At 43.4% G+C, this 22953-nt stretch overlaps 1 long non-coding RNA gene across 1 annotated transcript in view; it reads left to right on the top strand.

Annotated features, from left to right (window-relative positions):
* Nucleotides 1–22953, top strand: part of LOC307181316 — a 187971-nt gene that overhangs the window by 68767 nt on the left and 96251 nt on the right. Inside the window, exons 2-3 of the long non-coding RNA XR_013826438.1 lie at nucleotides 11742–11827; nucleotides 13320–13401. This is a non-coding gene — a long non-coding RNA (uncharacterized lncRNA). The remainder of the gene's footprint in view (nucleotides 1–11741; nucleotides 11828–13319; nucleotides 13402–22953) is intronic.

Below are 22953 nucleotides of genomic sequence, written 5' to 3' on the forward strand. Positions count from 1 at the left end.
TCATTGGTTCTCGCTATTCCTGTTCATCTTCCGCAGAAATTGCAAACTGGGCCAAACAGGAGGTTAAAGGGACTGACTCTCCAAGTCGGGAGAGTGTTAGTAAAGCGTCTGGGATGTTGCACCCGAGTACCAGGGTACGAAAACTGAGACATATTTGAACATGTCTCCCGATCACATGGTTGATCATACTCTAGGTTCCACATGCATGTTTTAGCTGAAGGAAGAATACCTTAAACCTGGGTAGTTGAAACCCGTGGAATGGGTACCATGCAATATGACTTCAAAGGGTCTTCATTTGCTCACCGAACCTCTCCAATCCTATCACTGCTGCGTTTATGTCCCTGTACACATGCTTGATTCCCTTTCGGAGACATAGCAATCCATAGGTTTTAAGATACTTACTAGTCAGGTACATTCTTAGGCGTTTAATATGCGGTGTTGAGTCCATTTCGTTGAGCAAGGAGTAGCTCTTGTCTATTCCATATTTGGCTTAAGGAACTTTATCTGTGCTCATTTCAATCTCTGGTTTTATGCAGCACCCCAACTCACCTTTTCCCTTAAGCAAGCATAAGTTGGTTTTCTAAATTTGAGACCCTGTTATGTTTTGTAATTCAGTTCCTGTGTAGCCAAGTTTACATTCCGTGTATTAGTGATATCTTATGATGTTTCTTTTTCTGTGTGACTTATTTCAGTTAGAATCATCGTATCTGAATCCACTCATTATGCTGCTACGGGCCTGATGACATAGATTTCATTGCTGAGTGATACTGCATTGTACGTAAGTACCACAAGTTCTTTATCCATTTTTCACTTTCTGTGATATTGAACTTGTACTGTAAACGAGGTTCTTGTAAACAGAGCCGTCCCAAACTTTGGGGTGGCTGTGTCTTTTTGAATTTAATTTCCCTAAGCTATAGGACCATAAGTGGAAGTGCCTTAGGCTCTGTTGCTTTGTTTTTTAGATGTTTCAGGAAACACCATACACTTCTCCCGAGTGTCTGTTGGCAATTTACATCCCGCCCATCAGCATAACAAGGCTCCCAGTTCTCCATGGCCTGTCCTGCCTTTCTGGATTTTACACTTTTTTCAGATGGCCCTTTTGACCGGGGGGATGTGAGACTTCATTGTAGTGCAGATTTCCTTTGCAAGCTTGCTTGGTTGGCCAAAAAGGGCGTATGCGTTTTTTCCTGAATATATTCAGGAAAAAACGCATACGCCCTTTTTGGCCAAGTGCATCATTGTGGACGTTCTGCCTCTTTTCCTATGCTTTCAATGCAATTCCAGTCTACCTCCTGAAATCGGTTTCCTGCAATTCTGCCCCGCTTTCAAGTCCTCTTGGCAGCCTTACTTCAGTCTATTTTTGGACGATAGCTGTCATTTATAACTCTGCAGGTTTGTGAATTACAGTGCCCCTGAGCTCCTTTCTTCAACTCGCTTTCTTGTGACCTGGCCGCAACACCGCAGGATGGCTTCAGGCCCTAATCTGGTTCCGGCACGGCACGCTGAGCCTTTGTTTAATTCCTCTTCCTGGTGGGAAATGAGAGTTAAATTTGCCCGTCCAGACACCTCCAGCTAGTCTCTCATTGGTTCTCGCTATTCCTGTTCATCTTCCGCAGAAATTGCAAACTGGGCCAAACAGGAGGTTAAAGGGACTGACTCTCCAAGTCGGGAGAGTGTTAGTAAAGCGTCTGGAATGTTGCACCCGAGTACCAGGGTACGAAAACTGAGACATGTTTGAACATGTCTCCCGATCACATGGTTGATCATACTCTAGGTTCCACATGCATGTTTTAGCTGAAGGAAGAATACCTTAAACCTGGGTATTAGAAGCCCGTGGAATGGGTACCATGCAATATGACTTCAAAGGGTCTTCATTTGCTCACCGAACCTCTCCAATCCTATCACTGCTGCGTTTATGCCCCTGTACACATGCTTGATTCTCTTTCGGAGACATAGCAATCCATAGGTTTTAAGATACTTACTAGTCAGGTACATTCTTAGGCGTTTAATATGCGGTGTTGAGTCCATTTCGTTGAGCAAGGAGTAGCTTTTGTCTATTCCATATTTGGCTTAAGGAACTTTATCTGTGCTCATTTCGATCTCTGGTTTTATGGAGCACCCAAACTCACCTTTACCCTTAATTAAGCATAAGTTGGTTTTCTAAATTTGAGACCCTGTTCTGTTCTGTAATTCATTTCCTGTGTAGCCAAGTTTATTGCGTGTATTACTGATATCTTATGATGTTTCTTTTTCTGTGTGACTTTTTTCAGTTAGAATCATCATACCTGAATCCACTCATTGTGCTGCTAAGGGCCTGATGACATAGATTTCATTGCTGAGTGATATTGCTTTGTAAGTAAATACCACAACTTCTTTATCCATTTTTCACTTTCTGCGATGTTGAACTTGTACTGTAAACGAGGTTCTTGTAAACAGAGGCGTCCCAAACTTTGGGGTGGCTGTGTCATTTTGATTTTAATTTCCCTAAGCTATAGGACCATAAGTGGAAGTGCCCTAGGCTCTGTTGCTTTGTTTTTTAGATGTTTCAGGAAACACCATACACTTCTCCGGAGTGGTTGTTGGCAATTTACATCCCGCCCATCAGCATAACAAGGCTCCCAGTTCTCCATGGCCTGTCCTGCCTTTCTGGATTTTACACTTTTTTCAGATGGCCCTTTTGACCGGGGGGAAGTGAGACTTCATTGTAGTGCAGATTTCCTTTGCAAGCTTGCTTGGTTGGCCAAAAAGGGCGTGTGCGTTTTTTCCTGAATATATTCAGGAAAAAACGCATACGCCCTTTTTGGCCAAGTGCATCATTGTGGACGTTCTGCCTCTTTTCCTATGCTTTCAATGCAATTCCAGTCTACCTCCTGAAATCGGTTTCCTGCAATTCTGCCCCGCTTTCAAGTCCTCTTGGCAGCCTTACTTCAGTATATTTTTGGATGATAGCTGTCATATATAACTCTGCAGGTTTGTGAATAACAGTGCCCCTGAGCTCCTTTCTTCAACTCGCTTTATTTTGAGCTGGCCGCAACACCGCAGGATGGCTTCAGGCCCTAATCTGGTTCCGGTACGGCACGCTGAGCCTTTGGTTAATTCCTCTTCCTGGTGGGAAATGAGAGTTAAATTTGCCCGTCCAGACACCTCCAGCTAGTCTCTCATTGGTTCTCGCTATTCCTGTTCATCTTCCGCAGAAATTGCAAACTGGGCCAAACAGGAGGTTAAAGGGACTAACTCTCCAAGTCAGGAGAGTGTTAGTAAAGCGTCTGGAATGTTGCACCCGAGTACCAGGGTACGAAATCTGAGACATATTTGAACACGTGTCCCGATCACATGGTTGATCATACTCTAGGTTCCACATGCATGTTTTAGCTGAAGGAAGAATACCTTAAACCTGGGTAGGTGAAACCCGTGGAATGGGTACCATGCAATATGACTTCAAAGGGTCTTCATTTGCTCACCGAACCTCTCCAATCCTATCACTGCTGCGTTTATGCCCCTGTACACACGCTTGATTCTCTTTTGGAGACATAGCAATCCATAGGTTTTAAGATACTTACTAGTCAGGTACATTCTTAGGCGTTTAATATGGGGTGTTGAGTCCATTTCGTTGAGCAAGGAGTAGCTCTTGTCTATTCCATATTTGGCTTAAGGAACTTTATCTGTGCTCATTTCAATCTCTGGTTTTATGCAGCACCCCAACTCACCTTTCCCTTTAAGCAAGCATAAGTTGGTTTTCTAAATTTGAGACCCTGTTCTGTTCTGTAATTCAGATCCTGTGTAGCCAAGTTTACATTCCGTGTATTACTGATATCTTATGATGTTTCTTTTTCTGTGTGACTTATTTCAGTTAGAATCATCGTACCTGAATCCACTCATTGTGCTGCTAAGGGCCTGATGACATAGATTTCATTGCTGAGTGATACTGCATTGTACGTAAGTACCACAAGTTCTTTATCCATTTTTCACTTTCTGCGATGTTGAACTTGTACTGTAAACGAGGTTCTTGTAAACAGAGGCGTCCCAAATTTTGGGGTGGCTGTGTCTTTTTGATTTTAATTTCCCTAAGCTATGGGACCATAAGTGGAAGTGCCCTAGGCTCTGTTGCTTTGTTTTTTAGATGTTTCAGGAAACACCATACACTTCTCCCGAGTGTCTGTTGGCAATTTACATCCCGCCCATCAGCATAACAAGGCTCCCAGTTCTCCATGGCCTGTCCTGCCTTTCTGGATTTTACACTTTTTTCAGATGGCCCTTTTGACCGGGTGGAAGTGAGACTTCATTGTAGTGCAGCTTTCCTTTGCAAGCTTGCTTGGTTGGCCAAAAAGGGCGTATGCGTTTTTTCCTGAATATATTCAGGAAAAAACGCATACGCCCTTTTTGGCCAAGTGCATCATTGTGGACGTTCTGCCTCTTTTCCTATGCTTTCAATGCAATTCCAGTCTACCTCCTGAAATCGGTTTCCTGCAATTCTGCCCCGCTTTCAAGTCCTCTTGACAGCCTTACTTCAGTCTATTTTTGGACGATAGCTGTCATTTATAACTCTGCAGGTTTGTGAATTACAGTGCCCCTGAGCTCCTTTCTTCAACTCGCTTTCTTGTGAGCTGGCCGCAACACCGCAGGATGGCTTCAGGCCCTAATCTGGTTCCGGCACGGCATGCTGAGTCTTTGGTTATTTCCTCTTCCTGGTGGGAAATGAGAGTTAAATTTGCCCGTCCAGACACCTCCAGCTAGTCTCTCATTGGTTCTCCCTATTCCTGTTCATCTTCCACAGAAATTGCAAACTGGGCCAAACAGGAGGTTAAAGGCGCTGACTCTTCAAGGGGGAGAGTGTTAGTAAAGCGTCTGGAATGTTGCACCCGAGTACCAGGGGAGGAAAACTGAGACATATTTGAACACGTCTCCCGTTCCCATGGTTCATCGTACTCTGGGTTCCACATGCATGTTTTAGCTGAAGGAAGAATACCTTAAACCTGGAGAGTTGAGACTCGTGGAATGGGTACCATGCAATATGAATTCAAAGGTCTTCATTTGCTCACTGCACCTCTCCAATCCTATCACTGCTGCGTTTATGTCCCTGTGCACACGCTTGATTCTCTTTTGGAGACATAGCAATCCATAGGTTTTAAGATACTTACTAGTCAGGTACATTCTTAGGCGTTTAATATGGGGTGTTGAGTCCATTTCGTTGAGCAAGGAATAGCTCTTGTCTATTCCATATTTGGCTTAAGGAACTTTATCTGTGCTCATTTCAATCTCTGGTTTTATGCAGCACCCCAACTCACCTTTCCCCTTAAGCAAGCATAAGTTGGTTTTCTAAATTTGAGACCCTGTTCTGTTTTGGAATTCAGTTCCTGTGTAGCCAAGTTTACATTCCGTGTATTACTGATATCTTATGATGTTTCTTTTTCTGTGTGACTTATTTCAGTTAGAATCATCGTACCTGAATCCACTCATTGTGCTGCTAAGGGCCTGATGACATAGAGTTCATGGCTGAGTGATATTGCTTTGTAAGTAAATACCACAACTTCTTTATCCATTTTTCACTTTCTGCGATGTTGAACTTGTACTGTAAACGAGGTTCTTGTAAACAGAGCCGTTCCAAACTTTGGGGTGGCTGTGTCTTTTTGATTTTAATTTCCCTAAGCTATAGGACCATAAGTGGAAATGCCCTAGGCTCTGTTGCTTTGTTTTTTAGATGTTTCAGGAAACACCATACACTTCTGCGGAGTGTCTGTTGGCAATTTACATCCCGCCCATCAGCATAACAAGGCTCCCAGTTCTCCATGGCCTGTCCTGCCTTTCTGGATTTTACACTTTTTTCAGATGGCCCTTTTGACCGGGGGGAAGTGAGACTTCATTGTAGTGCAGATTTCCTTTGCAAGCTTGCTTGGTTGGCCAAAAAGGGCGTATGCGTTTTTTCCTGAATATATTTAGGAAAAAACGCATACGCCCTTTTTGGCCAAGTGCATCATTGTGGACGTTCTGCCTCTTTTCCTATGCTTTCAATGCAATTCCAGTCTACCTCCTGAAATCGGTTTCCTGCAATTCTGCCCCGCTTTCAAGTCCTCTTGGCAGCCTTACTTCAGTATATTTTTGGATGATAGCTGTCATTTATAACTCTGCAGGTTTGTGAATAACAGTGCCCCTGAGCTCCTTTCTTCAACTCGCTTTCTTTTGAGCTGGCCGCAACACCGCAGGATGGCTTCAGGCCCTAATCTGGTTCCAGCACGGCACGCTGAGCCTTTGGTTAATTCCTCTTCCTGGTGGGAAATGAGAGTTAAATTTGCCCGTCCAGACACCTCCAGCTAGTCTCTCATTGGTTCTCGCTATTCCTGTTCATCTTCCGCAGAAATTGGAAACTGGGCCAAACAGGAGGTTAAAGGGACTGACTCTCCAAGTCGGGAGAGTGTTAGTAAAGCGTCTGGAATGTTGCACCCGAGTACCAGGGGAGGAAAACTGAGACATATTTGAACACGTCTCCCGTTCACATGGTTGATCATACTCTGGGTTCCACATGCATGTTTTAGCTGAAGGAAGAATACCTTAAACCTGGAGAGTTGAGACCCGTGGAATGGGTACCATGCAATATGACTTCAAAGGTCTTCATTTGCTCACTGAACCTCTCCAATCCTATCACTGCTGCGTTTATGTCCCTGTACACACGCTTGATTCTCTTTTGGAGACATAGCAATCCATAGGTTTTAAGATACTTACTAGTCAGGTACATTCTTAGGCGTTTAATATGGGGTGTTGAGTCCATTTCGTTGAGCAAGGAATAGCTCTTGTCTATTCCATATTTGGCTTAAGGAACTTTATCTGTGCTCATTTCAATCTCTGGTTTTATGCAGCACCCCAACTCACCTTTCCCCTTAAGCAAGCATAAGTTGGTTTTCTAAATTTGAGACCCTGTTCTGTTTTGGAATTCAGTTCCTGGGTAGCCAAGTTTACATTCCGTGTATTAGTGATATCTTATGATGTTTCTTTTTCTGTGTGACTTATTTTAGTTAGAATCATCGTACCTGAATCCACTCATTATGCTGCTACGGGCCTGATGACATAGAATTCATTGCTGAGTGATACTGCATTGTACATAAGTACCACAAGTTCTTTAACCATTTTTCACTTTCTGCGATATTGAACTTTACGGTAAACGAGGTTCTTGTAAACAGAGGCGTCCCAAACTTTGGGGTGGCTGTGTCTTTTTGATTTTAATTTTCCTAAGCTATAGGACCTTAAGTGGAAGTGCCCTAGGCTCTGTTGCTTTGTTTTTTAGATGTTTCAGGAAACACCATACACTTCTCCAGAATGTCTGTTGGCTATTTACATCCCGCCCATCAGCATAACAAGGCTCCCAGTTCTCCATGGCCTGTACTGCCTTTCTGGATTTTACACTTTTTTCAGATGGCCCTTTTGACCGGGGGGAAGTGAGACTTCATTGTAGTGCAGATTTCCTTTGCAAGCTTGCTTGGTTGGCCAAAAAGTGCGTATGCGTTTTTTCCTGAATATATTCAGGAAAAAATACATACGCCCTTTTTGGCCAAGTGCATCATTGTGGACGTTCTGCCTCTTTTCCTATGCTTTCAATGCAATTCCAGTCTACCTCCTGAAATCGGTTTCCTGCAATTCTGCCCCGCTTTCAAGTCCTCTTGGCAGCCTTACTTCAGTATATTTTGGACGATAGCTGTCATTTATAACTCTGCAGGTTTGTGAATTATAGTGCCCCTGAGCTCCTTTCTTCAACTCGCTTTCTTTTGAGCTGGCCGCAACACCGCAGGATGGCTTCAGGCCCTAATCTGGTTCCGGCACGGCATGCTGAGCCTTTGGTTAATTCCTCTTCCTGGTGGGAAATGAGAGTTAAATTTACCCGTCCAGACACCTCCAGCTAGTCTCTCATTGGTTCTCGCTATTCCTGTTCATCTTCCGCAGAAATTGAAAACTGGGCCAAACAGGAGGTTAAAGGGACTGAGTCTCCAAGTCGGGAGAGTGTTAGTAAAGTGTCTGGAATGTTGCACCCGAGTACCAGGGTACGAAAACTGAGACATATTTGAACACATCTCCCGATCACATGGTTGATCATACTCTAGGTTCCACATGCATGTTTTAGCTGAAGGAAGAATACCTTAAACCAGAGTAGTTGAAACCCTTGGAATGGGTACCATGCAATATGACTTCAAAGGGTCTTCATTTGCTCACCGAACCTCTCCAATCGTATCACTGCTGCATTTATGCCCCTGTACACACGCTTGATTCTCTTTCGGAGACATAGCAATCCATAGGTTTTAAGATACTTACTAGTCAGGTACATACTTAGGCGTTTAATATGCGGTGTTGAGTCCATTTCGTTGAGCAAGGAGTAGCTCTTGTCTATTCCATATTTGGCTTAAGGAACTTTATCTGTGCTCATTTCAATCTCTGGTTTTATGCAGCACCCCAACTCACCTTTACCCTTAAGCAAGCATAAGTTGGTTTTCTAAATTTGAGACCCTGTTCTGTTTTGGAATTCAGTTCCTGTGTAACCAAGTTTACATTCCGTGTATTAGTGATATCTTATGATGTTTCTTTTTCTGTGTGACTTATTTCAGTTAGAATCATCATACCTGAATCCACTCATTGTGCTGCTAAGGGCCTGATGACATAGATTTCGTTGCTGAGTGATATTGCTTTGTAAGTAAATACCACAACTTCTTTATCCATTTTTCACTTTCTGGGATGTTGAACTTCTACTGTAAAGGAGGTTCTTGTAAACAGAGCCGTTCCAAACTTTGGGGTGGCTGTGTCTTTTTGATTTTAATTTCCCTAAGCTATAGGACCCTAAGTGGAATTGCCCTAGGTTCTGTTGCTTTGTTTTTTAGATGTTTCAGGAAACACCATACACTTCTCCAGAGTGTCTGTTGGCAATTTACATCCCGCCCATCAGCATAACAAGGCTCCCAGTTCTCCATGGCCTGTCCTGCCTTTCTGGATTTTACACTTTTTTCAGATGGCCCTTTTGACCTGGGGGAAGTGAGACTTCATTGTAGTGCAGATTTCCTTTGGAAGCTTGCTTGGTTGGCCAAAAAGTGCGTATGCGTTTTTTCCTGAATATATTCAGGAAAAAACGCATATGCCCTTTTTGGCCAAGTGCATCATTGTGGACGTTCTGCCTCTTTTCCTATGCTTTCAATGCAATTCCAGTCTACCTCCTGAAATCGGTTTCCTGCAATTCTGCCCTGCTTTCAAGTCATCTTGGCAGCCTTACTTCAGTATATTTTTGGACGATAGCTGTCATTTATAACTCTGCAGGTTTGTGCCTTACAGGGTCCCTGAGCTCCTTTCTTCAACTCGCTTTCTTGTGAGCTGGCCGCAACACCGCAGGATGGTTTCAGGCCCTAATCTGGTTCAGGCACGGCACACTGAGCCTTTGGTTAATTCGTCTTCCTGGTGGGAAATGAGAGTTAAATTTGCCCGTCCAGACACCTCCAGCTAGTCTCTCATTGGTTCTCGCTATTCCTGTTCATCTTCCCCAGAAATTGCAAACTGGGCCAAACAGGAGGTTAAAGGCGTTGACTCTCCAAGTTGGGAGAGTGTTAGTAAAGCGTCTGGAATGTTGCACCCGAGTACCAGGGGAGAAAAACTGAGACATATTTGAACACGTCTCCCGTTCACACGGTTGATCATACTCTGGGTTCCACATGCATGTTTTAGCTGAAGGAAGAATACCTTAAACCTGGGTAGTTGAAACCCGTGGAATGGGTACCATGCAATATGATTTCAAAGGGTCTTCATTTGCTCACCGATCTTCTCCAATCCTATTACTGCTGCATTTATGCCCCTGTACACACGCTTGATTCTCTTTTGGAGACATAGCAATCCATAGGTTTTAAGATTCTTACTAGTCAGGTACATACTTAGGCGTTTAATATGCGGTGTTGAGTCCATTTCGTTGAGCAAGGAGTAGCTCTTGTCTATTCCATATTTGGCTTAAGGAACTTTATCTCTGTTCATTTCAATCTCTGGTTTTATGCAGCACCCCAACTCACCTTTCCCCTTAAGCAAGCATAAGTTGGTTTTCTAAATTTGAGACCCTGTTCTGTTTTGGAATTCAGTTCCTGTGTAGCCAAGTTTACATTCCGTGTATTAGTGATATCTTATGATGTTTCTTTTTCTGTGTGACTTATTTCAGTTAGAATCATCGTACCTGAATCAACTCATTATGCTGCTACGAGCCTGATGACATAGATTTCATGCTGAGTGATACTGCATTGTACGTAAGTACCACAAGTTCTTTATCCGTTTTTCACTTTCTGTGATATTGAACTTGTACGGTAAACGATGTTCTTGTAAACAGAGCTGTCCCAAACTTTGGGGTGGCTGTGTCTTTTTGATTTTAATTTCCCTAAGCTATAGGACCATAAGTGGAAGTGCCCTAGCTCTGTTGCTTTGTTTCTTAGATGTTTCAGGAAACACCATACACTTCTCCCGAGTGTCTGTTGGCAATTTACATCCCGCCCATCAGCATAACAAGGCTCCCAGTTCTCCATGGCCTGTCCTGCCTTTCTGGATTTTACACTTTTTTCAGATGGCCCTTTTGACCGGGGGGAAGTGAGACTTCATTGTAGTGCAGCTTTCCTTTGCAAGCTTGCTTGGTTGGCCAAAAAGGGCGTATGCGTTTTTTCCTGAATATATTCAGGAAAAAACGCATACGCCCTTTTTGGCCAAGTGCATCATTGTGGACGTTCTGCCTCTTTTCCTATGCTTTCAATGCAATTCCAGTCTACCTCCTGAAATTGGTTTCCTGCAATTCTGCCCCGCTTTCAAGTCCTCTTGACAGCCTTACTTCAGTATATTTTTGGACGATAGCTGTCATTTATAACTCTGCAGGTTTGTGAATTACAGTGCCCCTGAGCTCCTTTCTTCAACTCGCTTTCTTTTGAGCTGGCCGCAACACCGCAGGATGGCTTCAGGCCCTAATCTGGTTCCGGCATGGCATGCTGAGTCTTTGGTTATTTCCTCTTCCTGGTGGGAAATGAGAGTTAAATTTGCCCGTCCAGACACCTCCAGCTAGTCTCTCATTGGTTCTCCCTATTCCTGTTCATCTTCCACAGAAATTGCAAACTGGGCCATCAGGAGGTTAAAGGCGCTGACTCTCCAAGTCGGGAGAGTGTTAGTAAAGCGTCTGGAATGTTGCACCCGAGTACCAGGGGAGGAAAACTGAAACATATTTGAACACGTCTCCCGTTCCCATGGTTCATCGTACTCTGGGTTCCACATGCATGTTTTAGCTGAAGGAAGAATACCTTAAACCTGGAGAGTTGAGACCCGTGGAATGGGTACCATGCAATATGACTTCAAAGGTCTTCATTTGCTCACCGAACCTCTCCAATCCTATCACTGCTGCGTTTATGTCCCTGTACACACGCTTGATTCTCTTTTGGAGACATAGCAATCCATAGGTTTTAAGATACTTACTAGTCAGGTACATTCTTAGGCGTTTAATATGGGGTGTTGAGTCCATTTCGTTGAGCAAGGAATAGCTCTTGTCTATTCCATATTTGGCTTAAGGATCTTTATCTGTGCTCATTTCAATCTCTGGTTTTATGCAGCACCCCAACTCACCTTTCCCCTTAAGCAAGCATAAGTTGGTTTTCTAAATTTGAGACCCTGTTCTGTTTTGGAATTCAGTTCCTGTGTAGCCAAATTTACATTCCGTATATTAGTGATATCTTATGATGTTTCTTTTTCTGTGTGACTTATTTCAGTTAGAATCATCGTACCTGAATCCACTCATTATGCTGCTACGGGCCTGATGACATAGATTTCATTGCTGAGTGATACTTCATTGTACGTAAGTACCACAAGTTCTTTATCCATTTTTCACTTTCTGTGATATTGAACTTGTACGGTAAACGAGATTCTTGTAAACAGAGGCGTCCCAAACTTTGGGGTGTCTGTGTCTTTTTGATTTTAATTTCCCTAAGCTATAGGACCATAAGTGGAAGTGCCCTAGGCTCTGTTGCTTTGTTTTTTAGATGTTTCAGGAAACACCATACACTTCTCCCGAGTGTCTGTTGGCAATTTCCATCCCGCCCATCAGCATAACAAGGCTCCCAGTTCTCCATGGCCTGTCCTGCCTTTCTGGATTTTACACTTTTTTCAGATGGCCCTTTTGATCGGGGGAAGTGAGACTTCATTGTAGTGCAGATTTCCTTTGCAAGCTTGCTTGGTTGGCCAAAAAGGGTGTATGCGTTTTTTCCTGAATATATTCAGGAAAAAACGCATACGCCCTTTTTGGCCAAGTGCACCATTGTGGACGTTCTGCCTCTTTTCCTATGCTTTCAATGCAATTCCAGTCTACCTCCTGAAATCGGTTTCCTGCAATTCTGCCCGGCTTTCAAGTCCTCTTGGCAGCCTTACTTCAGTATATTTTTGGACGATAGCTGTCATTTATAACTCTGAAGGTTTGTGAATTACAGTGCCCCTGAGCTCTTTTCTTCAACTCGCTTTCTTTTGAGCTGGCCGCAACACCGCAGGATGGCTTCAGGCCCTAATCTGGTTCCGGCACGGCACGCTGAGCCTTTGGTTATTTCCTCTTCCTGGTGGGAAATGAGAGTTAAATTTGCCCGTCCAGACACCTCCAGCTAGTCTCTCATTGGTTCTCCCTATTCCTGTTCATCTTCCGCAGAAATTGCAAACTGGGCCAAACAGGAGGTTAAAGGCGTTGACTCTCCAAGTGGAGAGAGTGTTAGTAAAGCGTCTGGAATGTTGCACCCGAGTACCAGGGGAGGAAAACTGAGACATATTTAAACACGGCTCCCGTTCACACGGTTGATCATACTCTGGGTTCCTCATGCATGTTTTAGCTGAAGGAAGAATACCTTAAACCTGGAGAGTTGAGACCCGTGGAATGGGTACCATGCAATATGACTTCAGAGGTCTTCATTTGCTCACCGAACCTCTCCAATCCTATCACTGCTGCGTTTATGTCCCTGTACACACGCTTGATTCTCTTTTGGAGACATAGCAATCCATAGGTTTTAAGATACTTACTAGTCAGGTACATTCTTAGGCGTTTAATATGCGGTGTTGAGTCCATTTCGTTGAGCAAGGAGTAGCTCTTGTCTATTCCATATTTGGCTTAAGGAACTTTATCTGTGCTCATTTCAATCTCTGGTTTTAAGCAGCACCCCAACTCACCTTTACCCTTAAGCAAGCATAAGTTGGTTTTCTAAATTTGAGACCCTGTTCTGTTTTGGAATTCAGTTCCTGTGTAGCCAAGTTTACATTCCGTGTATTAGTGATATCTTATGATGTTTCTTTTTCTGTGTGACTTATTTCAGTTAGAATCATCATACCTGAATCCACTCATTGTGCTGCTAAGGGCCTGATGACATAGATTTCATGGCTGAGTGATATTGCTTTGTAAGTAAATACCACAACTTCTTTATCCATTTTTCACTTTCTGCGATGTTGAACTTGTACTGTAAACGAGGTTCTTGTAAACAGAGGCATCCCAAACTTTGGGGTGGCTGTGTCTTTTTGATTTTAATTTCCCTAAGCTATAGGACCATAAGTGGAAGTGCCCTAGGCTCTGTTGCTTTGTTTTTTAGATGTTTCAGGAAACACCATACACTTCTCCTGAGTGTCTGTTGGCAATTTACATCCCGCCCATCAGCATAACAAGGCTCCCAGTTCTCCATGGCCTGTCCTGCCTTTCTGGATTTTACACTTTTTTCAGATGGCCCTTTTGACCGGGGGGGAAGTGAGACTTCTTTGTAGTTCAGATTTCATTTGCAAGCTTGCTTGGTTGGCCAAAAAGGGCGTATGCGTTTTTTCCTGAATATATTCAGGAAAAAACGCATACGCCCTTTTTGGCCAAGTGCATCATTATGGACGTTCTGCCTCTTTTCCTATGCTTTCAATGCAATTACAGTCTACCTCCTGAAATCGGTTTCCTGCAATTCTGCCCCGCTTTCAAGTCCTCTTGGCAGCCTTACTTCAGTATATTTTTGGACGATAGCTGTCATTTATAACTCTGCAGGTTTGTGAATTACAGTGCCCCTGAGCTCCTTTCTTCAACTCGCTTTCTTGTGACCTGGCCGCAACACCGCAGGATGGCTTCAGGCCCTAATCTGGTTCTGGCACGGCACGCTGAGCCTTTCGTTAATTCCTCTTCCTGGTGGGAAATGAGAGTTAAATTTGCCCGTCCAGACACCTCCAGCTAGTCTCTCATTGGTTCTCGCTATTCCTGTTCATCTTCCGCAGAAATTGGAAACTGGGCCAAACAGGAGGTTAAAGGGACTGACTCTCCAAGTCGGGAGAGTGTTAGTAAAGCGTCTGGAATGTTGCACCCGAGTACCAGGGTACGAAAACTGAGACATGTTTGAACATGTCTCCCGATCACATGGTTGATCATACTCTAGGTTCCACATGCATGTTTTAGCTGAAGGAAGAATACCTTAAACCTGTGTAGTAGAAAACCGTGGAATGGGTACCATGCAATATGACTTCAAAGGGTCTTCATTTGCTCACCGAACCTCTCCAATCCTATCACTGCTGCGTTTATGCCCCTGTACACATGCTTGATTCTCTTTCGGAGACATAGCAATCCATAGGTTTTAAGATACTTACTAGTCAGGTACATTCTTAGGCGTTTAATATGCGGTGTTGAGTCCATTTCGTTGAGCAAGGAGTAGCTCTTGTCTATTCCATATTTGGCTTAAGGAACTTTATCTGTGCTCATTTCAATCTCTGGTTTTATGCAGCTCCCCAACTCACCTTTCCCCTTAAGCAAGCATAAGTTGGTTTTCTAAATTTGAGACCCTGTTCTGTTCTGTAATTCAGTTCCTGAGTAGCCAAGTTTACATTCCGTGTATTAGTGATATCTTATGATGTTTCCTTTTCTGTGTGACTTATTTCAGTTAGAATCATCGTAGCTGAATCCACTCATTGTGCTGCTAAGGGCCTGATGACATAGATTTCATTGCTGAGTGATACTGCATTGTACGTAAGTACCACAAGTTCTTTATCCATTTTTCACTTTCTGCGATGTTGAACTTGTACTGTAAACGAGGTTCTTGTAAACAGAGGCGTCCCAAATTTTGGGGTGGCTGTGTCTTTTTGATTTAAATTTCCCTAAGCTATGGGACCATAAGTGGAAGTGCCCTAGGCTCTGTTGCTTTGTTTTTTAGATGTTTCAGGAAACACCATACACTTCTCCAGAGTGTCTGTTGGCAATTTACATCCCGCCCATCAGCATAACAAAGCTCCCAGTTCTCCATGGCCTGTCCTGCCTTTCTGGATTTTACACTTTTTTCAGATGGCCCTTTTGACCGGGTGGAAGTGAGACTTCATTGTAGTGCAGGTTTCCTTTGCAAGCTTGCTTGGTTGGACAAAAAGGGCGTATGCGTTTTTTCCTGAATATATTCAGGAAAAAATGCATACGCCCTTTTTGGCCAAGTGCATCATTGTGGACGTTCTGCCTCTTTTCCTATGCTTTCAATGCAATTCCAGTCTACCTCCTGAAATCGGTTTCCTGCAATTCTGCCCCGCTTTCAAGTCCTCTTGGCAGCCTTACTTCAGTCTATTTTTGGACAATAGTTGTCATTTATAACTCTGCAGGTTTGTGAATTACAGTGCCCCTGAGCTCCTTTCTTCAACTCGCTTTCTTGTGAGCTGGCCGCAACACCGCAGGATGGCTTCAGGCCCTAATCTGGTTCCGGCACGGCATGCTGAGTCTTTGGTTATTTCCTCTTCCTGGTGGGAAATGAGAGTTAAATTTGCCCGTCCAGACACCTCCAGCTAGCCTCTCATTGGTTCTCCCTATTCCTGTTCATCTTCCACAGAATTTGCAAACTGGGCCAAACAGGAGGTTAAAGGCGCTGACTCTCCAAGGGGGAGAGTGTTAGTAGAGCGTCTGGAATGTTGCACCCGAGTACCAGGGGAGGAAAACTGAGACATATTTGAACACGTCTCCCGTTCACATGGTTGATCATACTCTGGGTTCCACATGCATGTTTTAGCTGAAGGAAGAATACCTTAAACCTGGAGAGTTGAGACCCGTGGAATGGGTACCATGCAATATGACTTCAAAGGTCTTCATTTGCTCACTGAACCTGTCCAATCCTATCACTGCTGCGTTTATGTCCCTGTACACACGCTTGATTCTCTTTTGGAGACATAGCAATCCATAGGTTTTAAGATACTTACTAGTCAGGTACATTCTTAGGCGTTTAATATGGGGTGTTGAGTCCATTTCGTTGAGCAAGGAATAGCTCTTGTCTATTCCATATTTGGCTTAAGGAACTTTATCTGTGCTCATTTCAATCTCTGGTTTTATGCAGCACCCCAACTCACCTTTCCCCTTAAGCAAGCATAAGTTGGTTTTCTAAATTTGAGACCCTGTTCTGTTTTGGAATTCAGTTCCTGGGTAGCCAAGTTTACATTCCGTGTATTAGTGATATCTTATGATGTTTCTTTTTCTGTGTGACTTATTTTAGTTAGAATCATCGTACCTGAATCCACTCATTATGCTGCTACGGGCCTGATGACATAGAATTCATTGCTGAGTGATACTGCATTGTACGTAAGTACCACAAGTTCTTTAACCATTTTTCACTTTCTGCAATATTGAACTTTATGGTAAACGAGGTTCTTGTAAACAGAGGCGTCCCAAAATTTGGGGTGGCTGTGTCTTTTTGATTTTAATTTTCCTAAGCTATAGGACCTTAAGTGGAAGTGCCCTAGGCTCTGTTGCTTTGTTTTTTAGATGTTTCAGGAAACACCATACACTTCTCCAGAATGTCTGTTGGCTATTTACATCCCGCCCATCAGCATAACAAGGCTCCCAGTTCTCCATGGCCTGTACTGCCTTTCTGGATTTTACACTTTTTTCAGATGGCCCTTTTGACCGGGGGGAAGTGAGACTTCATTGTACTGCAGATTTCCTTTGCAAGCTTGCTTGGTTGGCCAAAAAGTGCGTATGCGTTTTTTCCTGAATATATTCAGGAAAAAATACATACGCCCTTTTTGGCCAAGTGCATCATTGTGGACGTTCTGCCTCTTTTCCTATGCTTTCAATGCAATTCCAGTCTACCTCCTGAAATCGGTTTCCTGCAATTCTGCCCCGCTTTCAAGTCCTCTTGGCAGCCTTACTTCAGTATATTTTGGACGATAGCTGTCATTTATAACTCTGCAGGTTTGTGAATTACAGTGCCTCTGAGCTCCTTTCTTCAACTCGCTTTCTTTTGAGCTGGCCGCAACACCGCAGGATGGCTTCAGGCCCTAATCTGGTTCCGGCATGGCATGCTGAGCCTTTGGTTAATTCCTCTTCCTGGTGGGAAATGAGAGTTAAATTTACCCGTCCAGACACCTCCAGCTAGTCTCTCATTGGTTCTCGCTATTCCTGTTCATCTTCCGCAGAAATTGAAAACTGGGCCAAACAGGAGGTTAAAGGGACTGAGTCTCCAAGTCGGGAGAGTGTTAGTAAAGTGTCTGGAATGTTGCACCCGAGTACCAGGGTACGAAAACTGAGACATATTTGAACACATCTCCCGATCACATGGTTGATCATACTCTAGGTTCCACATGCATGTTTTAGCTGAAGGAAGAATACCTTAAACCTGAGTAGTTGAAACCCTTGGAATGGGTACCATGCAATATGACTTCAAAGGGTCTTCATCTGCTCACCGAACCTCTCCAATCGTATCACTGCTGCATTTATGCCCCTGTACACACGCTTGATTCTCTTTCGGAGACATAGCAATCCATAGGTTTTAAGATACTTACTAGTCAGGTACATACTTAGGCGTTTAATATGCGGTGTTGAGTCCATTTCGTTGAGCAAGGAGTAGCTCTTGTCTATTCCATATTTGGCTTAAGGAACTTTATCTGTGCTCATTTCAATCTCTGGTTTTATGCAGCACCCCAACTCACCTTTACCCTTAAGCAAGCATAAGTTGGTTTTCTAAATTTGAGACCCTGTTCTGTTTTGGAATTCAGTTCCTGTTTAACCAAGTTTACATTCCGTGTATTAGTGATATCTTATGATGTTTCTTTTTCTGTGTGACTTATTTCAGTTAGAATCATCATACCTGAATCCACTCATTGTGCTGCTAAGGGCCTGATGACATAGATTTCATTGCTGAGTGATATTGCTTTGTAAGTAAATACCACAAATTCTTTATCCATTTTTCACTTTCTGCGATGTTGAACTTCTACTGTAAAGGAGGTTCTTGTAAACAGAGCCGTTCCAAACTTTGGGGTGGCTGTGTCTTTTTGATTTTAATTTCCCTAAGCTATAGGACCCTAAGTGGAATTGCCCTAGGTTCTGTTGCTTTGTTTTTTAGATGTTTCAGGAAACACCATACACTTCTCCCGAGTGTCTGTTGGCAATTTACATCCCGCCCATCAGCATAACAAGGCTCCCAGTTCTCCATGGCCTGTCCTGCCTTTCTGGATTTTACACTTTTTTCAGATGGCCCTTTTGACCTGGGGGAAGTGAGACTTCATTGTAGTGCAGATTTCCTTTGGAAGCTTGCTTGGTTGGCCAAAAAGTGCGTATGCGTTTTTTCCTGAATATATTCAGGAAAAAACGCATATGCCCTTTTTGGCCAAGTGCATCATTGTGGACGTTCTGCCTCTTTTCCTATGCTTTCAATGCAATTCCAGTCTACCTCCTGAAATCGGTTTCCTGCAATTCTGCCCTGCTTTCAAGTCATCTTGGCAGCCTTACTTCAGTATATTTTTGGACGATAGCTGTCATTTATAACTCTGCAGGTTTGTGCATTACAGTGTCCCTGAGCTCCTTTCTTCAACTCGCTTTCTTGTGAGCTGGCCGGAACACCGCAGGATGGTTTCAGGCCCTAATCTGGTTCAGGCACGGCACACTGAGCCTTCGGTTAATTCCTCTTCCGGGTGGGAAATGAGAGTTAAATTTGCCCGTCCAGACACCTCCAGCTAGTCTCTCATTGGTTCTCGCTATTCCTGTTCATCTTCCCCAGAAATTGCAAACTGGGCCAAACAGGAGGTTAAAGGCGTTGACTCTCCAAGTTGGGAGAGTGTTAGTAAAGCGTCTGGAATGTTGCACCCGAGTACCAGGGGAGAAAAACTGAGACATATTTGAACACGTCTCCCGTTCACACGGTTGATCATACTCTGGGTTCCACATGCATGTTTTAGCTGAAGGAAGAATACCTTAAACCTGGGTAGTTGAAACCCGTGGAATGGGTACCATGCAATATGACTTCAAAGGGTCTTCATTTGCTCACCGATCTTCTCCAATCCTATTACTGCTGCGTTTATGCCCCTGTACACACGCTTGATTCTCTTTTGGAGACATAGCAATCCATAGGTTTTAAGATTCTTACTAGTCAGGTACATACTTAGGCGTTTAATATGCGGTGTTGAGTCCATTTCGTTGAGCAAGGAGTAGCTCTTGTCTATTCCATATTTGGCTTAAGGAACTTTATCTCTGCTCATTTCAATCTCTGGTTTTATGCAGCACCCCAACTCACCTTTCCCCTTAAGCAAGCATAAGTTGGTTTTCTAAATTTGAGACCCTGTTCTGTTTTGGAATTCAGTTCCTGTGTAGCCAAGTTTACATTCCGTGTATTAGTGATATCTTATGATGTTTCTTTTTCTGTGTGACTTATTTCAGTTAGAATCATCGTACCTGAATCAACTCATTATGCTGCTACGAGCCTGATGACATAGATTTCATGCTGAGTGATACTGCATTGTACGTAAGTACCACAAGTTCTTTATCCGTTTTTCACTTTCTGTGATATTGAACTTGTACGGTAAACGATGTTCTTGTAAACAGAGCTGTCCCAAACTTTGGGGTGGCTGTGTCTTTTTGATTTTAATTTCCCTAAGCTATAGGACCATAAGTGGAAGTGCCCTAGCTCTGTTGCTTTGTTTCTTAGATGTTTCAGGAAACACCATACACTTCTCCCGAGTGTCTGTTGGCAATTTACATCCCGCCCATCAGCATAACAAGGCTCCCAGTTCTCCATGGCCTGTCCTGCCTTTCTGGATTTTACACTTTTTTCAGATGGCCCTTTTGACCGGGGGGAAGTGAGACTTCATTGTAGTGCAGCTTTCCTTTGCAAGCTTGCTTGGTTGGCCAAAAAGGGCGTATGCGTTTTTTCCTGAATATATTCAGGAAAAAACGCATACGCCCTTTTTGGCCAAGTGCATCATTGTGGACGTTCTGCCTCTTTTCCTATGCTTTCAATGCAATTCCAGTCTACCTCCTGAAATTGGTTTCCTGCAATTCTGCCCGGCTTTCAAGTCCTCTTGGCAGCCTTACTTCAGTATATTTTTGGACGATAGCTGTCATTTATAACTCTGCAGGTTTGTGAATTACAGTGCCCCTGAGCTCTTTTCTTCAACTCGCTACTTTTGAGCTGGCCGCAACACCGCAGGATGGCTTCAGGCCCTAATCTGGTTCCGGCACGGCACGCTGAGCCTTTGGTTATTTCCTCTTCCTGGTGGGAAATGAGAGTTAAATTTGCCCGTCCAGACACCTCCAGCTAGTCTCTCATTGGTTCTCCCTATTCCTGTTCATCTTCCGCAGAAATTGCAAACTGGGCCAAACAGGAGGTTAAAGGCGTTGACTCTCCAAGTGGAGAGAGTGTTAGTAAAGCGTCTGGAATGTTGCACCCGAGTACCAGGGGAGGAAAACTGAGACATATTTAAACACGGCTCCCGTTCACACGGTTGATCATACTCTGGGTTCCTCATGCATGTTTTAGCTGAAGGAAGAATACCTTAAACCTGGAGAGTTGAGACCCGTGGAATGGGTACCATGCAATATGACTTCAGAGGTCTTCATTTGCTCACCGAACCTCTCCAATCCTATCACTGCTGCGTTTATGTCCCTGTACACACGCTTGATTCTCTTTTGGAGACATAGCAATCCATAGGTTTTAAGATACTTACTAGTCAGGTACATTCTTAGGCGTTTAATATGCGGTGTTGAGTCCATTTCGTTGAGCAAGGAGTAGCTCTTGTCTATTCCATATTTGGCTTAAGGAACTTTATCTGTGCTCATTTCAATCTCTGGTTTTATGCAGCACCCCAACTCACCTTTCCCCTTAAGCAAGCATAAGTTGGTTTTCTAAATTTGAGACCCTGTTCTGTTTTGGAATTCAGTTCCTGGGTAGCCAAGTTTACATTCCGTGTATTAGTGATATCTTATGATGTTTCTTTTTCTGTGTGACTTATTTTAGTTAGAATCATCGTACCTGAATCCACTCATTATGCTGCTACGGGCCTGATGACATAGAATTCATTGCTGAGTGATACTGCATTGTACGTAAGTACCACAAGTTCTTTAACCATTTTTCACTTTCTGCAATATTGAACTTTATGGTAAACGAGGTTCTTGTAAACAGAGGCGTCCCAAAATTTGGGGTGGCTGTGTCTTTTTGATTTTAATTTTCCTAAGCTATAGGACCTTAAGTGGAAGTGCCCTAGGCTCTGTTGCTTTGTTTTTTAGATGTTTCAGGAAACACCATACACTTCTCCAGAATGTCTGTTGGCTATTTACATCCCGCCCATCAGCATAACAAGGCTCCCAGTTCTCCATGGCCTGTACTGCCTTTCTGGATTTTACACTTTTTTCAGATGGCCCTTTTGACCGGGGGGAAGTGAGACTTCATTGTACTGCAGATTTCCTTTGCAAGCTTGCTTGGTTGGCCAAAAAGTGCGTATGCGTTTTTTCCTGAATATATTCAGGAAAAAATACATACGCCCTTTTTGGCCAAGTGCATCATTGTGGACGTTCTGCCTCTTTTCCTATGCTTTCAATGCAATTCCAGTCTACCTCCTGAAATCGGTTTCCTGCAATTCTGCCCCGCTTTCAAGTCCTCTTGGCAGCCTTACTTCAGTATATTTTGGACGATAGCTGTCATTTATAACTCTGCAGGTTTGTGAATTACAGTGCCTCTGAGCTCCTTTCTTCAACTCGCTTTCTTTTGAGCTGGCCGCAACACCGCAGGATGGCTTCAGGCCCTAATCTGGTTCCGGCATGGCATGCTGAGCCTTTGGTTAATTCCTCTTCCTGGTGGGAAATGAGAGTTAAATTTACCCGTCCAGACACCTCCAGCTAGTCTCTCATTGGTTCTCGCTATTCCTGTTCATCTTCCGCAGAAATTGAAAACTGGGCCAAACAGGAGGTTAAAGGGACTGAGTCTCCAAGTCGGGAGAGTGTTAGTAAAGTGTCTGGAATGTTGCACCCGAGTACCAGGGTACGAAAACTGAGACATATTTGAACACATCTCCCGATCACATGGTTGATCATACTCTAGGTTCCACATGCATGTTTTAGCTGAAGGAAGAATACCTTAAACCTGAGTAGTTGAAACCCTTGGAATGGGTACCATGCAATATGACTTCAAAGGGTCTTCATCTGCTCACCGAACCTCTCCAATCGTATCACTGCTGCATTTATGCCCCTGTACACACGCTTGATTCTCTTTCGGAGACATAGCAATCCATAGGTTTTAAGATACTTACTAGTCAGGTACATACTTAGGCGTTTAATATGCGGTGTTGAGTCCATTTCGTTGAGCAAGGAGTAGCTCTTGTCTATTCCATATTTGGCTTAAGGAACTTTATCTGTGCTCATTTCAATCTCTGGTTTTATGCAGCACCCCAACTCACCTTTACCCTTAAGCAAGCATAAGTTGGTTTTCTAAATTTGAGACCCTGTTCTGTTTTGGAATTCAGTTCCTGTTTAACCAAGTTTACATTCCGTGTATTAGTGATATCTTATGATGTTTCTTTTTCTGTGTGACTTATTTCAGTTAGAATCATCATACCTGAATCCACTCATTGTGCTGCTAAGGGCCTGATGACATAGATTTCATTGCTGAGTGATATTGCTTTGTAAGTAAATACCACAAATTCTTTATCCATTTTTCACTTTCTGCGATGTTGAACTTCTACTGTAAAGGAGGTTCTTGTAAA

The sequence above is a fragment of the Stenella coeruleoalba genome (assembly GCF_951394435.1).
Source record: "Stenella coeruleoalba genome assembly, contig: scaffold_49, whole genome shotgun sequence".
NCBI lineage: Eukaryota > Metazoa > Chordata > Mammalia > Artiodactyla > Delphinidae > Stenella > Stenella coeruleoalba.